The sequence below is a fragment of the Lithobates pipiens genome, unplaced genomic scaffold (genome assembly GCF_037356315.1).
Source record: "Lithobates pipiens isolate NorthernLeopardFrog02 unplaced genomic scaffold, aLitPip1_a1.2 Scaffold_1, whole genome shotgun sequence".
In the NCBI taxonomy this organism is placed as follows: domain Eukaryota; kingdom Metazoa; phylum Chordata; class Amphibia; order Anura; family Ranidae; genus Lithobates; species Lithobates pipiens.
Genome location: NW_027507685.1, coordinates 61935169 through 61949245, shown reverse-complemented (window position 1 = coordinate 61949245; position 14077 = coordinate 61935169). Strand labels below are relative to the sequence as shown.

Sequence of the window (14077 nt, the reverse complement as noted above, 5' to 3'; positions counted from 1 at the left end):
CACCTGGGACAGCTTCTACTTTTTTTGCTCAAGGAGATTTGGTAGAAAGGATCTGAAATGTATGACTTGGTGCAAGGTCATGCTTTAAGAAGTGCATTTGCAAAAGGGCCTAGGTTCAGAGTGTTCATACAGCTCCTTGACAATGGTAATAGATCAATAGAGTACCACGAGTAGATGATATTTCCAGAGGAAGCCATAGCACCTAAATATATCTTGTCAGGATGGCCGAGTGGTCTAAGGCGCCAGACTCAAGAGCTGTTTCTTCACATTGTGTGGGTGTTCTGGTCTCCAAATAGAGGCGTGGGTTCAAATCCCTCTTCTGACAATCTGTTTACACATTTAGCTTGAACTACAATCACCACTCCCGCTGTGTTTTCATGCTACCATGTCACCGACAAAAAAACATGAAAAAAAATCCAAAAACTTTGCACATCCTACATAAAGATCAAATTCTTGAGGAAAATCTGCTAGACCATGCTGTTAAATCTGTCATTTAAAGTGCAACTTTAGTCAGAAAAGTAAGTCCTGCTACATCTCTTCCGGTTGTCCCATTTTGCATATATACTCATGTAAAACATTAAAAAATATGGTTCTATACACTTTGAAATCCAGTAATACGCTGTTTCAACCTGCTCTGCACATACTCAGTTGCTCTCCCATTTTAGGCATATTTAAGTTATGACACCAGCCATTTGATGATTTGATAGTTTGGTTGAGAACACAAGCAAATGGGACAGTTATCAATCCCGGGATTCCATGCATGTAACTGTGTTTTGAAACCCTTAAATCAATTGGTTTACTTCCACTTTATGATTTATTTCTGTTTGGAGGCTCTGGGCTTCAGCAAATTGGAAGCCTCCAGCAAGAAGCACGTTGTTATGGGTAAAGCAAGAATTTACGAGTGAAGGTCACAGGAAGGAACTGGAAAGCAGCATAGAAAACAACCACGAAGGGACTCGAACCCTCAATCTTCTGATCCGAAGTCAGACGCCTTATCCATTAGGCCACGCGGTCTGCCACAAGGACATGATTCTGGTTTGTGGCGCCCGGATCAACCAAACACTCGAAGATCACCTGGGACATCTTCTACTTTTTTTGCTCAAGGAGATTTGGTAGAAAGGATCTGAAATGTATGACTTGGTGCAAGGTCATGCTTTAAGAAGTGCATTTGCAAAAGGGCCTAGGTTCAGAGTGTTCATACAGCTCCTTGACAATGGTAATAGATCAATAGAGTACTACGAGTAGATGATATTTCCAGAGGAAGCCATAGCACCTTAATATATCTTGTCAGGATGGCCGAGTGGTCTAAGGCGCCAGACTCAAGAGCTGTTTCTTCACATTGTGTGGGTGTTCTGGTCTCCAAATGGAGGCGTGGGTTCAAATCCCACTTCTGACAATCTGTTTACACATTTAGCTTGAACTACAATCACCACTCCCGCTGTGTTTTCATGCTACCATGTCACCGACAAAAAAACATGAAAAAAAATCCAAAAACTTTGCACATCCTACATAAAGATCAAATTCTTGAGGAAAATCTGCTAGACCATGCTGTTAAATCTCTCATTTAAAGTGCAACTTTAGTCAGAAAAGTAAGTCCTGCTACATCTCTTCCGGTTGTCCCATTTTGCATATATACTCATGTAAAACATTAAAAAATATGTTTCTATACACTTTGAAATCCAGTAATACGCTGTTTCAACCTGCTCTGCACATACTCAGTTGCTCTCCCATTTTAGGCATATTTAAGTTATGACACCAGCCATTTGATGATTTGATAGTTTGGTTGAGAACACAAGCAAATGGGACAGTTATCAATCCCGGGATTCCAGGCATGTAACTGTGTTTTGAAACCCTTAAATCAATTGGTTTACTTCCACTTTATGATTTACTTCTGTTTGGAGGCTCTGGGCTTCAGCAAATTGGAAGCCTCCAGCAAGAAGCACGTTGTTATGGCTAAAGCAAGAATTTACGAGTGAAGGTCACAGGAGGGAACTGGAAAGCAGCATAGAAAACGACCACGAAGGGACTCGAACCCTCAATCTTCTGATCCGAAGTCAGACGCCTTATCCATTAGGCCACACGGTCTGCCACAAGGACATGATTCTGGTTTGTGGCGCCCGGATCAACCAAACACTCGAAGATCACCTGGGACATCTTCTACTTTTTTTGCTCAAGGAGATTTGGTAGAAAGGATCTGAAATGTATGACTTGGTGCAAGGTCATGCTTTAAGAAGTGCATTTGCAAAAGGGCCTAGGTTCAGAGTGTTCATACAGCTCCTTGACAATGGTAATAGATCAATAGAGTACTACGAGTAAATGATATTTCCAGAGGAAGCCATAGCACCTCAATATATCTTGTCAGGATGGCCGAGTGGTCTAAGGCGCCAGACTCAAGAGCTGTTTCTTCACATTGTGTGGGTGTTCTGGTCTCCAAATGGAGGCGTGGGTTCAAATCGCACTTCTGACAATCTGTTTACACATTTAGCTTGAACTACAATCACCACTCCCGCTGTGTTTTCATGCTACCATGTCACCGACAAAAAAACATGAAAAAAAATCCAAAAACTTTGCACATCCTACATAAAGATCAAATTCTTGAGGAAAATCTGCTAGACCATGCTGTTAAATCTGTCATTTAAAGTGCAACTTTAGTAGAAAAGTAAGTCCTGCTACATCTCTTCCGGTTGTCCCATTTTGCATATATACTCATGTAAAACATTAAAAAATATGGTTCTATACACTTTGAAATCCAGTAATACGCTGTTTCAACCTGCTCTGCACATACTCAGTTGCTCTCCCATTTTGGGGAAATATTTAAGTTATGACACCAGCCATTTGATGATTTGATAGTTTGGTTGAGAACACAAGCAAATGGGACAGTTATCAATCCCGGGATTCCAGGCATGTAACTGTGTTTTGAAACCCTTAAATCAATTGGTTTACTTCCACTTTATGATTTACTTCTGTTTGGAGGCTCTGGGCTTCAGCAAATTGGAAGCCTCCAGCAAGAAGCACGTTGTTATGGCTAAAGCAAGAATTTACGAGTGAAGGTCACAGGAAGGAACTGGAAAGCAGCATAGAAAACGACCACGAAGGGACTCGAACCCTCAATCTTCTGATCCGAAGTCAGACGCCTTATCCATTATGCCACGCGGTCTGCCACAAGGACATGATTCTGGTTTGTGGCGCCCGGATCAACCAAACACTCGAAGATCACCTGGGACATCTTCTACTTTTTTTGCTCAAGGAGATTTGGTAGAAAGGATCTGAAATGTATGACTTGGTGCAAGGTCATGCTTTAAGAAGTGCATTTGCAAAAGGGCCTAGGTTCAGAGTGTTCATACAGCTCCTTGACAATGGTAATAGATCAATAGAGTACTACGAGTAGATGATATTTCCAGAGGAAGCCATAGCACCTCAATATATCTTGTCAGGATGGCCGAGTGGTCTAAGGCGCCAGACTCAAGAGCTGTTTCTTCACATTGTGTGGGTGTTCTGGTCTCCAAATAGAGGCGTGGGTTCAAATCCCTCTTCTGACAATCTGTTTACACATTTAGCTTGAACTACAATCACCACTCCCGCTGTGTTTTCATGCTACCATGTCACCGACAAAAAAACATGAAAAAAAATCCAAAAACTTTGCACATCCTACATAAAGATCAAATTCTTGAGGAAAATCTGCTAGACCATGCTGTTAAATCTGTCATTTAAAGTGCAACTTTAGTAGAAAAGTAAGTCCTGCTACATCTCTTCCGGTTGTCCCATTTTGCATATATACTCATGTAAAACATTAAAAAATATGGTTCTATACACTTTGAAATCCAGTAATACGCTGTTTCAACCTGCTCTGCACATACTCAGTTGCTCTCCCATTTTAGGCATATTTAAGTTATGACACCAGCCATTTGATGATTTGATAGTTTGGTTGAGAACACAAGCAAATGGGACAGTTATTAATCCCGGGATTCCAGGCATGTAACTGTGTTTTGAAACCCTTTAGGGTCCTTTCACACGGGGCGGATCAGTTCTGATCCGCCCCGTGGATGTCCGTTTGCTCAGCGGGGATCACTCCGCCGATCCCCGCTGAGCAGGGAGATGACAGCTCCGTCTCTGCACACTGCGCAGGGACGGACCTGTCACAGCGCCGCTCTCCCCTATGGGAGATCGGATGACGACGGACCGCAGTGCCCGTCGTCACCCGATCCGATCCGCAGACGGATGGAAAAATAGCTTTTTCCTCCGTCACACTTTTTCGGATCGGAGCGGGTCGGATGTCAGCGGACATGTCACCGCTGACATCCGACGCTCCATAGAGCTCTATGGAGCACCCGTTCAGGTCCGCCTGAAAAACTGACAGGCGGGCCTGAACGGGACGTTAGTGTGAAAGGGGCCTAAATCAATTGGTTTACTTCCACTTTATGATTTACTTCTGTTTGGAGGCTCTGGGCTTCAGCAAATTGGAAGCCTCCAGCAAGAAGCACGTTGTTATGGCTAAAGCAAGAATTTACGAGTGAAGGTCACAGGAAGGAACTGGAAAGCAGCATAGAAAACGACCACGAAGGGACTCGAACCCTCAATCTTCTGATCCGAAGTCAGACGCCTTATCCATTATGCCACGCGGTCTGCCACAAGGACATGATTCTGGTTTGTGGCGCCCGGATCAACCAAACAGTCGAAGATCACCTGGGACAGCTTCTACTTTTTTTGCTCAAGGAGATTTGGTAGAAAGGATCTGAAATGTATGACTTGGTGCAAGGTCATGCTTTAAGAAGTGCATTTGCAAAAGGGCCTAGGTTCAGAGTGTTCATACAGCTCCTTGACAATGGTAATAGATCAATAGAGTACCACGAGTAGATGATATTTCCAGAGGAAGCCATAGCACCTAAATATATCTTGTCAGGATGGCCGAGTGGTCTAAGGCGCCAGACTCAAGAGCTGTTTCTTCACATTGTGTGGGTGTTCTGGTCTCCAAATAGAGGCGTGGGTTCAAATCCCTCTTCTGACAATCTGTTTACACATTTAGCTTGAACTACAATCACCACTCCCGCTGTGTTTTCATGCTACCATGTCACCGACAAAAAAACATGAAAAAAAATCCAAAAACTTTGCACATCCTACATAAAGATCAAATTCTTGAGGAAAATCTGCTAGACCATGCTGTTAAATCTGTCATTTAAAGTGCAACTTTAGTCAGAAAAGTAAGTCCTGCTACATCTCTTCCGGTTGTCCCATTTTGCATATATACTCATGTAAAACATTAAAAAATATGGTTCTATACACTTTGAAATCCAGTAATACGCTGTTTCAACCTGCTCTGCACATACTCAGTTGCTCTCCCATTTTAGGCATATTTAAGTTATGACACCAGCCATTTGATGATTTGATAGTTTGGTTGAGAACACAAGCAAATGGGACAGTTATCAATCCCGGGATTCCATGCATGTAACTGTGTTTTGAAACCCTTAAATCAATTGGTTTACTTCCACTTTATGATTTATTTCTGTTTGGAGGCTCTGGGCTTCAGCAAATTGGAAGCCTCCAGCAAGAAGCACGTTGTTATGGGTAAAGCAAGAATTTACGAGTGAAGGTCACAGGAAGGAACTGGAAAGCAGCATAGAAAACAACCACGAAGGGACTCGAACCCTCAATCTTCTGATCCGAAGTCAGACGCCTTATCCATTAGGCCACGCGGTCTGCCACAAGGACATGATTCTGGTTTGTGGCGCCCGGATCAACCAAACACTCGAAGATCACCTGGGACATCTTCTACTTTTTTTGCTCAAGGAGATTTGGTAGAAAGGATCTGAAATGTATGACTTGGTGCAAGGTCATGCTTTAAGAAGTGCATTTGCAAAAGGGCCTAGGTTCAGAGTGTTCATACAGCTCCTTGACAATGGTAATAGATCAATAGAGTACTACGAGTAGATGATATTTCCAGAGGAAGCCATAGCACCTTAATATATCTTGTCAGGATGGCCGAGTGGTCTAAGGCGCCAGACTCAAGAGCTGTTTCTTCACATTGTGTGGGTGTTCTGGTCTCCAAATGGAGGCGTGGGTTCAAATCCCACTTCTGACAATCTGTTTACACATTTAGCTTGAACTACAATCACCACTCCCGCTGTGTTTTCATGCTACCATGTCACCGACAAAAAAACATGAAAAAAAATCCAAAAACTTTGCACATCCTACATAAAGATCAAATTCTTGAGGAAAATCTGCTAGACCATGCTGTTAAATCTCTCATTTAAAGTGCAACTTTAGTCAGAAAAGTAAGTCCTGCTACATCTCTTCCGGTTGTCCCATTTTGCATATATACTCATGTAAAACATTAAAAAATATGTTTCTATACACTTTGAAATCCAGTAATACGCTGTTTCAACCTGCTCTGCACATACTCAGTTGCTCTCCCATTTTAGGCATATTTAAGTTATGACACCAGCCATTTGATGATTTGATAGTTTGGTTGAGAACACAAGCAAATGGGACAGTTATCAATCCCGGGATTCCAGGCATGTAACTGTGTTTTGAAACCCTTAAATCAATTGGTTTACTTCCACTTTATGATTTACTTCTGTTTGGAGGCTCTGGGCTTCAGCAAATTGGAAGCCTCCAGCAAGAAGCACGTTGTTATGGCTAAAGCAAGAATTTACGAGTGAAGGTCACAGGAGGGAACTGGAAAGCAGCATAGAAAACGACCACGAAGGGACTCGAACCCTCAATCTTCTGATCCGAAGTCAGACGCCTTATCCATTAGGCCACACGGTCTGCCACAAGGACATGATTCTGGTTTGTGGCGCCCGGATCAACCAAACACTCGAAGATCACCTGGGACATCTTCTACTTTTTTTGCTCAAGGAGATTGGGTAGAAAGGATCTGAAATGTATGACTTGGTGCAAGGTCATGCTTTAAGAAGTGCATTTGCAAAATGGCCTAGGTTCAGAGTGTTTATACAGCTCCTTGACAATGGTAATAGATCAATAGAGTACCACGAGTAGATGATATTTCCAGAGGAAGCCATAGCACCTCAATATATCTTGTCAGGATGGCCGAGTGGTCTAAGGCGCCAGACTCAAGAGCTGTTTCTTCACATTGTGTGGGTGTTCTGGTCTCCAAATGGAGGCGTGGGTTCAAATCCCACTTCTGACAATCTGTTTACACATTTAGCTTGAACTACAATCACCACTCCCGCTGTGTTTTCATGCTACCATGTCACCGACAAAAAAACATGAAAAAAAATCCAAAAACTTTGCACATCCTACATAAAGATCAAATTCTTGAGGAAAATCTGCTAGACCATGCTGTTAAATCTCTCATTTAAAGTGCAACTTTAGTCAGAAAAGTAAGTCCTGCTACATCTCTTCCGGTTGTCCCATTTTGCATATATACTCATGTAAAACATTAAAAAATATGCTTCTATACACTTTGAAATCCAGTAATACGCTGTTTCAACCTGCTCTGCACATACTCAGTTGCTCTCCCATTTTAGGCATATTTAAGTTATGACACCAGCCATTTGATGATTTGATAGTTTGGTTGAGAACACAAGCAAATGGGACAGTTATCAATCCCGGGATTCCAGGCATGTAACTGTGTTTTGAAACCCTTAAATCAATTGGTTTACTTCCACTTTATGATTTACTTCTGTTTGGAGGCTCTGGGCTTCAGCAAATTGGAAGCCTCCAGCAAGAAGCACGTTGTTATGGGTAAAGCAAGAATTTACGAGTGAAGGTCACAGGAAGGAACTGGAAAGCAGCATAGAAAACGACCACGAAGGGACTCGAACCCTCAATCTTCTGATCCGAAGTCAGACGCCTTATCCATTAGGCCACGCGGTCTGCCACAAGGACATGATTCTGGTTTGTGGCGCCCGGATCAACCAAACACTCGAAGATCACCTGGGACATCTTCTACTTTTTTTGCTCAAGGAGATTTGGTAGAAAGGATCTGAAATGTATGACTTGGTGCAAGGTCATGCTTTAAGAAGTGCATTTGCAAAATGGCCTAGGTTCAGAGTGTTCATACAGCTCCTTGACAATGGTAATAGATCAATAGAGTACCACGAGTAGATGATATTTCCAGAGGAAGCCATAGCACCTCAATATATCTTGTCAGGATGGCCGAGTGGTCTAAGGCGCCAGACTCAAGAGCTGTTTCTTCACATTGTGTGGGTGTTCTGGTCTCCAAATGGAGGCGTGGGTTCAAATCCCACTTCTGACAATCTGTTTACACATTTAGCTTGAACTACAATCACCACTCCCGCTGTGTTTTCATGCTACCATGTCACCGACAAAAAAACATGAAAAAAAATCCAAAAACTTTGCACATCCTACATAAAGATCAAATTCTTGAGGAAAATCTGCTAGACCATGCTGTTAAATCTCTCATTTAAAGTGCAACTTTAGTCAGAAAAGTAAGTCCTGCTACATCTCTTCCGGTTGTCCCATTTTGCATATATACTCATGTAAAACATTAAAAAATATGCTTCTATACACTTTGAAATCCAGTAATACGCTGTTTCAACCTGCTCTGCACATACTCAGTTGCTCTCCCATTTTAGGCATATTTAAGTTATGACACCAGCCATTTGATGATTTGATAGTTTGGTTGAGAACACAAGCAAATGGGACAGTTATCAATCCCGGGATTCCAGGCATGTAACTGTGTTTTGAAACCCTTAAATCAATTGGTTTACTTCCACTTTATGATTTACTTCTGTTTGGAGGCTCTGGGCTTCAGCAAATTGGAAGCCTCCAGCAAGAAGCACGTTGTTATGGCTAAAGCAAGAATTTACGAGTGAAGGTCACAGGAAGGAACTGGAAAGCAGCATAGAAAACGACCACGAAGGGACTCGAACCCTCAATCTTCTGATCCGAAGTCAGACGCCTTATCCATTAGGCCACGCGGTCTGCCACAAAGACATGATTCTGGTTTGTGGCGCCCGGATCAACCAAACACTCGAAGATCACCTGGGACATCTTCTACTTTTTTTGCTCAAGGAGATTTGGTAGAAAGGATCTGAAATGTATGACTTGGTGCAAGGTCATGCTTTAAGAAGTGCATTTGCAAAAGGGCCTAGGTTCAGAGTGTTCATACAGCTCCTTGACAATGGTAATAGATCAATAGAGTACTACGAGTAGATGATATTTCCAGAGGAAGCCATAGCACCTCAATATATCTTGTCAGGATGGCCGAGTGGTCTAAGGCGCCAGACTCAAGAGCTGTTTCTTCACATTGTGTGGGTGTTCTGGTCTCCAAATGGAGACGTGGGTTCAAATCCCACTTCTGACAATCTGTTTACACATTTAGCTTGAACTACAATCACCACTCCCGCTGTGTTTTCATGCTACCATGTCACCGACAAAAAAACATGAAAAAAAATCCAAAAACTTTGCACATCCTACATAAAGATCAAATTCTTGAGGAAAATCTGCTAGACCATGCTGTTAAATCTGTCATTTAAAGTGCAACTTTAGTAGAAAAGTAAGTCCTGCTACATCTCTTCCGGTTGTCCCATTTTGCATATATACTCATGTAAAACATTAAAAAATATGGTTCTATACACTTTGAAATCCAGTAATACGCTGTTTCAACCTGCTCTGCACATACTCAGTTGCTCTCCCATTTTGGGGAAATATTTAAGTTATGACACCAGCCATTTGATGATTTGATAGTTTGGTTGAGAACACAAGCAAATGGGACAGTTATCAATCCCGGGATTCCAGGCATGTAACTGTGTTTTGAAACCCTTAAATCAATTGGTTTACTTCCACTTTATGATTTACTTCTGTTTGGAGGCTCTGGGCTTCAGCAAATTGGAAGCCTCCAGCAAGAAGCACGTTGTTATGGGTAAAGCAAGAATTTACGAGTGAAGGTCACAGGAATGAACTGGAAAGCAGCATAGAAAACGACCACGAAGGGACTCGAACCCTCAATCTTCTGATCCGAAGTCAGACGCCTTATCCATTAGGCCACGCGGTCTGCCACAAGGACATGATTCTGGTTTGTGGCGCCCGGATCAACCAAACACTCGAAGATCACCTGGGACATCTTCTACTTTTTTTGCTCAAGGAGATTTGGTAGAAAGGATCTGAAATGTATGACTTGGTGCAAGGTCATGCTTTAAGAAGTGCATTTGCAAAAGGGCCTAGGTTCAGAGTGTTCATACAGCTCCTTGACAATGGTAATAGATCAATAGAGTACTACGAGTAAATGATATTTCCAGAGGAAGCCATAGCACCTCAATATATCTTGTCAGGATGGCCGAGTGGTCTAAGGCGCCAGACTCAAGAGCTGTTTCTTCACATTGTGTGGGTGTTCTGGTCTCCAAATGGAGGCGTGGGTTCAAATCCCACTTCTGACAATCTGTTTACACATTTAGCTTGAACTACAATCACCACTCCCGCTGTGTTTTCATGCTACCATGTCACCGACAAAAAAACATGAAAAAAAATCCAAAAACTTTGCACATCCTACATAAAGATCAAATTCTTGAGGAAAATCTGCTAGACCATGCTGTTAAATCTGTCATTTAAAGTGCAACTTTAGTAGAAAAGTAAGTCCTGCTACATCTCTTCCGGTTGTCCCATTTTGCATATATACTCATGTAAAACATTAAAAAATATGGTTCTATACACTTTGAAATCCAGTAATACGCTGTTTCAACCTGCTCTGCACATACTCAGTTGCTCTCCCATTTTGGGGAAATATTTAAGTTATGACACCAGCCATTTGATGATTTGATAGTTTGGTTGAGAACACAAGCAAATGGGACAGTTATCAATCCCGGGATTCCATGCATGTAACTGTGTTTTGAAACCCTTAAATCAATTGGTTTACTTCCACTTTATGATTTACTTCTGTTTGGAGGCTCTGGGCTTCAGCAAATTGGAAGCCTCCAGCAAGAAGCACGTTGTTATGGCTAAAGCAAGAATTTACGAGTGAAGGTCACAGGAAGGAACTGGAAAGCAGCATAGAAAACAACCACGAAGGGACTCGAACCTTCAATCTTCGGATCCGAAGTCAGACGCCTTATCCATTAGGCCACGCGGTCTGCCACAAGGACATGATTCTGGTTTGTGGCGCCCGGATCAACCAAACACTCGAAGATCACCTGGGACATCTTCTACTTTTTTTGCTCAAGGAGATTTGGTAGAAAGGATCTGAAATGTATGACTTGGTGCAAGGTCATGCTTTAAGAAGTGCATTTGCAAAAGGGCCTAGGTTCAGAGTGTTCATACAGCTCCTTGACAATGGTAATAGATCAATAGGGTACTACGAGTAGATGATATTTCCAGAGGAAGCCATAGCACCTCAATATATCTTGTCAGGATGGCCGAGTGGTCTAAGGCGCCAGACTCAAGAGCTGTTTCTTCACATTGTGTGGGTGTTCTGGTCTCCAAATGGAGGCGTGGGTTCAAATCCCACTTCTGACAATCTGTTTACACATTTAGCTTGAACTACAATCACCACTCCCGCTGTGTTTTCATGCTACCATGTCACCGACAAAAAAACATGAAAAAAAATCCCAAAACTTTGCACATCCTACATAAAGATCAAATTCTTGAGGAAAATCTGCTAGACCATGCTGTTAAATCTGTCATTTAAAGTGCAACTTTAGTCAGAAAAGTAAGTCCTGCTACATCTCTTCCCGGTTGTCCCATTTTGCATATATACTCATGTAAAACATTAAAAAATATGCTTCTATACACTTTGAAATCCAGTAATACGCTGTTTCAACCTGTTCTGCACATACTCAGTTGCTCTCCCATTTTAGGCATATTTAAGTTATGACACCAGCCATTTGATGATTTGATAGTTTGGTTGAGAACACAAGCAAATGGGACAGTTATCAATCCCGGGATTCCATGCATGTAACTGTGTTTTGAAACCCTTAAATCAATTGGTTTACTTCCACTTTATGATTTACTTCTGTTTGGAGGCTCTGGGCTTCAGCAAATTGGAAGCCTCCAGCAAGAAGCACGTTGTTATGGCTAAAGCAAGAATTTACGAGTGAAGGTCACAGGAAGGAACTGGAAAGCAGCATAGAAAAACGACCACAAAGGGACTCGAACCCTCAATCTTCTGATCCGAAGTCAGACGCCTTATCCATTAGGCCACGCGGTCTGACACAAAGACATGATTCTGGTTTGTGGCGCCCGGATCAACCAAACACTCGAAGATCACCTGGGACATCTTCTACTTTTTTTGCTCAAGGAGATTTGGTAGAAAGGATCTGAAATGTATGACTTGGTGCAAGGTCATGCTTTAAGAAGTGCATTTGCAAAATGGCGTAGGTTCAGAGTGTTCATACAGCTCCTTGACAATGGTAATAGATCAATAGAGTACCACGAGTAGATGATATTTCAAGAGGAAGCCATAGCACCTCAATATATCTTGTCAGGATGGCCGAGTGGTCTAAGGCGCCAGACTCAAGAGCTGTTTCTTCACATTGTGTGGGTGTTCTGGTCTCCAAATGGAGGCGTGGGTTCAAATCCCACTTCTGACAATCTGTTTACACATTTAGCTTGAACTACAATCACCACTCCCGCTGTGTTTTCATGCTACCATGTCACCGACAAAAAAACATGAAAAAAAATCCAAAAACTTTGCACATCCTACATAAAGATCAAATTCTTGAGGAAAATCTGCTAGACCATGCTGTTAAATCTGTCATTTAAAGTGCAACTTTAGTAGAAAAGTAAGTCCTGCTACATCTCGTCCGGTTGTCCCATTTTGCATATATACTCATGTAAAACATTAAAAAATATGGTTCTATACACTTTGAAATCCAGTAATACGCTGTTTCAACCTGCTCTGCACATACTCAGTTGCTCTCCCATTTTGGGGAAATATTTAAGTTATGACACCAGCCATTTGATGATTTGATAGTTTGGTTGAGAACACAAGCAAATGGGACAGTTATCAATCCCGGGATTCCATGCATGTAACTGTGTTTTGAAACCCTTAAATCAATTGGTTTACTTCCACTTTATGATTTACTTCTGTTTGGAGGCTCTGGGCTTCAGCAAATTGGAAGCCTCCAGCAAGAAGCACGTTGTTATGGCTAAAGCAAGAATTTACGAGTGAAGGTCACAGGAAGGAACTGGAAAGCAGCATAGAAAACAACCACGAAGGGACTCGAACCTTCAATCTTCGGATCCGAAGTCAGACGCCTTATCCATTAGGCCACGCGGTCTGCCACAAGGACATGATTCTGGTTTGTGGCGCCCGGATCAACCAAACACTCGAAGATCACCTGGGACATCTTCTACTTTTTTTGCTCAAGGAGATTTGGTAGAAAGGATCTGAAATGTATGACTTGGTGCAAGGTCATGCTTTAAGAAGTGCATTTGCAAAAGGGCCTAGGTTCAGAGTGTTCATACAGCTCCTTGACAATGGTAATAGATCAATAGGGTACTACGAGTAGATGATATTTCCAGAGGAAGCCATAGCACCTCAATATATCTTGTCAGGATGGCCGAGTGGTCTAAGGCGCCAGACTCAAGAGCTGTTTCTTCACATTGTGTGGGTGTTCTGGTCTCCAAATGGAGGCGTGGGTTCAAATCCCACTTCTGACAATCTGTTTACACATTTAGCTTGAACTACAATCACCACTCCCGCTGTGTTTTCATGCTACCATGTCACCGACAAAAAAACATGAAAAAAAATCCAAAAACTTTGCACATCCTACATAAAGATCAAATTCTTGAGGAAAATCTGCTAGACCATGCTGTTAAATCTCTCATTTAAAGTGCAACTTTAGTCAGAAAAGTAAGTCCTGCTACATCTCTTCCGGTTGTCCCATTTTGCATATATACTCATGTAAAACATTAAAAAATATGCTTCTATACACTTTGAAATCCAGTAATACGCTGTTTCAACCTGCTCTGCACATACTCAGTTGCTCTCCCATTTTAGGCATATTTAAGTTATGACACCAGCCATTTGATGATTTGATAGTTTGGTTGAGAACACAAGCAAATGGGACAGTTATCAATCCCGGGATTCCAGGCATGTAACTGTGTTTTGAAACCCTTAAATCAATTGGTTTACTTCCACTTTATGATTTACTTCTGT

At 42.0% G+C, this 14077-nt stretch overlaps 11 non-coding genes across 11 annotated transcripts; 8 read left to right on the top strand and 3 right to left on the bottom strand.

The window, feature by feature from the left end:
- Window positions 1–1286: 1286 nt before the first annotated feature.
- Window positions 1287–1396, top strand: TRNAL-CAA (transfer RNA leucine (anticodon CAA)). The gene is made up of 2 exons: window positions 1287–1324; window positions 1351–1396. It is a non-coding gene; the product is annotated as a tRNA-Leu (tRNA).
- A 4570-nt stretch (window positions 1397–5966) lies between these two features.
- TRNAL-CAA (transfer RNA leucine (anticodon CAA)) lies at window positions 5967–6076 on the top strand. Its single transcript has 2 exons — window positions 5967–6004; window positions 6031–6076. It is a non-coding gene; the product is annotated as a tRNA-Leu (tRNA).
- Window positions 6077–7037: 961 nt separating this feature from the next.
- Window positions 7038–7147, top strand: TRNAL-CAA (transfer RNA leucine (anticodon CAA)). Its single transcript has 2 exons — window positions 7038–7075; window positions 7102–7147. It is a non-coding gene; the product is annotated as a tRNA-Leu (tRNA).
- A 616-nt stretch (window positions 7148–7763) lies between these two features.
- TRNAR-UCG (transfer RNA arginine (anticodon UCG)) lies at window positions 7764–7836 on the bottom strand. The gene has a single exon. It is a non-coding gene; the product is annotated as a tRNA-Arg (tRNA).
- Window positions 7837–8108: 272 nt separating this feature from the next.
- Window positions 8109–8218, top strand: TRNAL-CAA (transfer RNA leucine (anticodon CAA)). The gene is made up of 2 exons: window positions 8109–8146; window positions 8173–8218. It is a non-coding gene; the product is annotated as a tRNA-Leu (tRNA).
- Window positions 8219–8834: 616 nt separating this feature from the next.
- TRNAR-UCG (transfer RNA arginine (anticodon UCG)) lies at window positions 8835–8907 on the bottom strand. The gene has a single exon. It is a non-coding gene; the product is annotated as a tRNA-Arg (tRNA).
- A 999-nt stretch (window positions 8908–9906) lies between these two features.
- On the bottom strand, window positions 9907–9979 carry TRNAR-UCG (transfer RNA arginine (anticodon UCG)). Its single transcript has one exon. It is a non-coding gene; the product is annotated as a tRNA-Arg (tRNA).
- Window positions 9980–10251: 272 nt separating this feature from the next.
- Window positions 10252–10361, top strand: TRNAL-CAA (transfer RNA leucine (anticodon CAA)). The gene is made up of 2 exons: window positions 10252–10289; window positions 10316–10361. It is a non-coding gene; the product is annotated as a tRNA-Leu (tRNA).
- Window positions 10362–11323: 962 nt separating this feature from the next.
- Window positions 11324–11433, top strand: TRNAL-CAA (transfer RNA leucine (anticodon CAA)). Its single transcript has 2 exons — window positions 11324–11361; window positions 11388–11433. It is a non-coding gene; the product is annotated as a tRNA-Leu (tRNA).
- A 963-nt stretch (window positions 11434–12396) lies between these two features.
- TRNAL-CAA (transfer RNA leucine (anticodon CAA)) lies at window positions 12397–12506 on the top strand. Its single transcript has 2 exons — window positions 12397–12434; window positions 12461–12506. It is a non-coding gene; the product is annotated as a tRNA-Leu (tRNA).
- Window positions 12507–13468: 962 nt separating this feature from the next.
- On the top strand, window positions 13469–13578 carry TRNAL-CAA (transfer RNA leucine (anticodon CAA)). Its single transcript has 2 exons — window positions 13469–13506; window positions 13533–13578. It is a non-coding gene; the product is annotated as a tRNA-Leu (tRNA).
- Window positions 13579–14077: the final 499 nt, after the last annotated feature.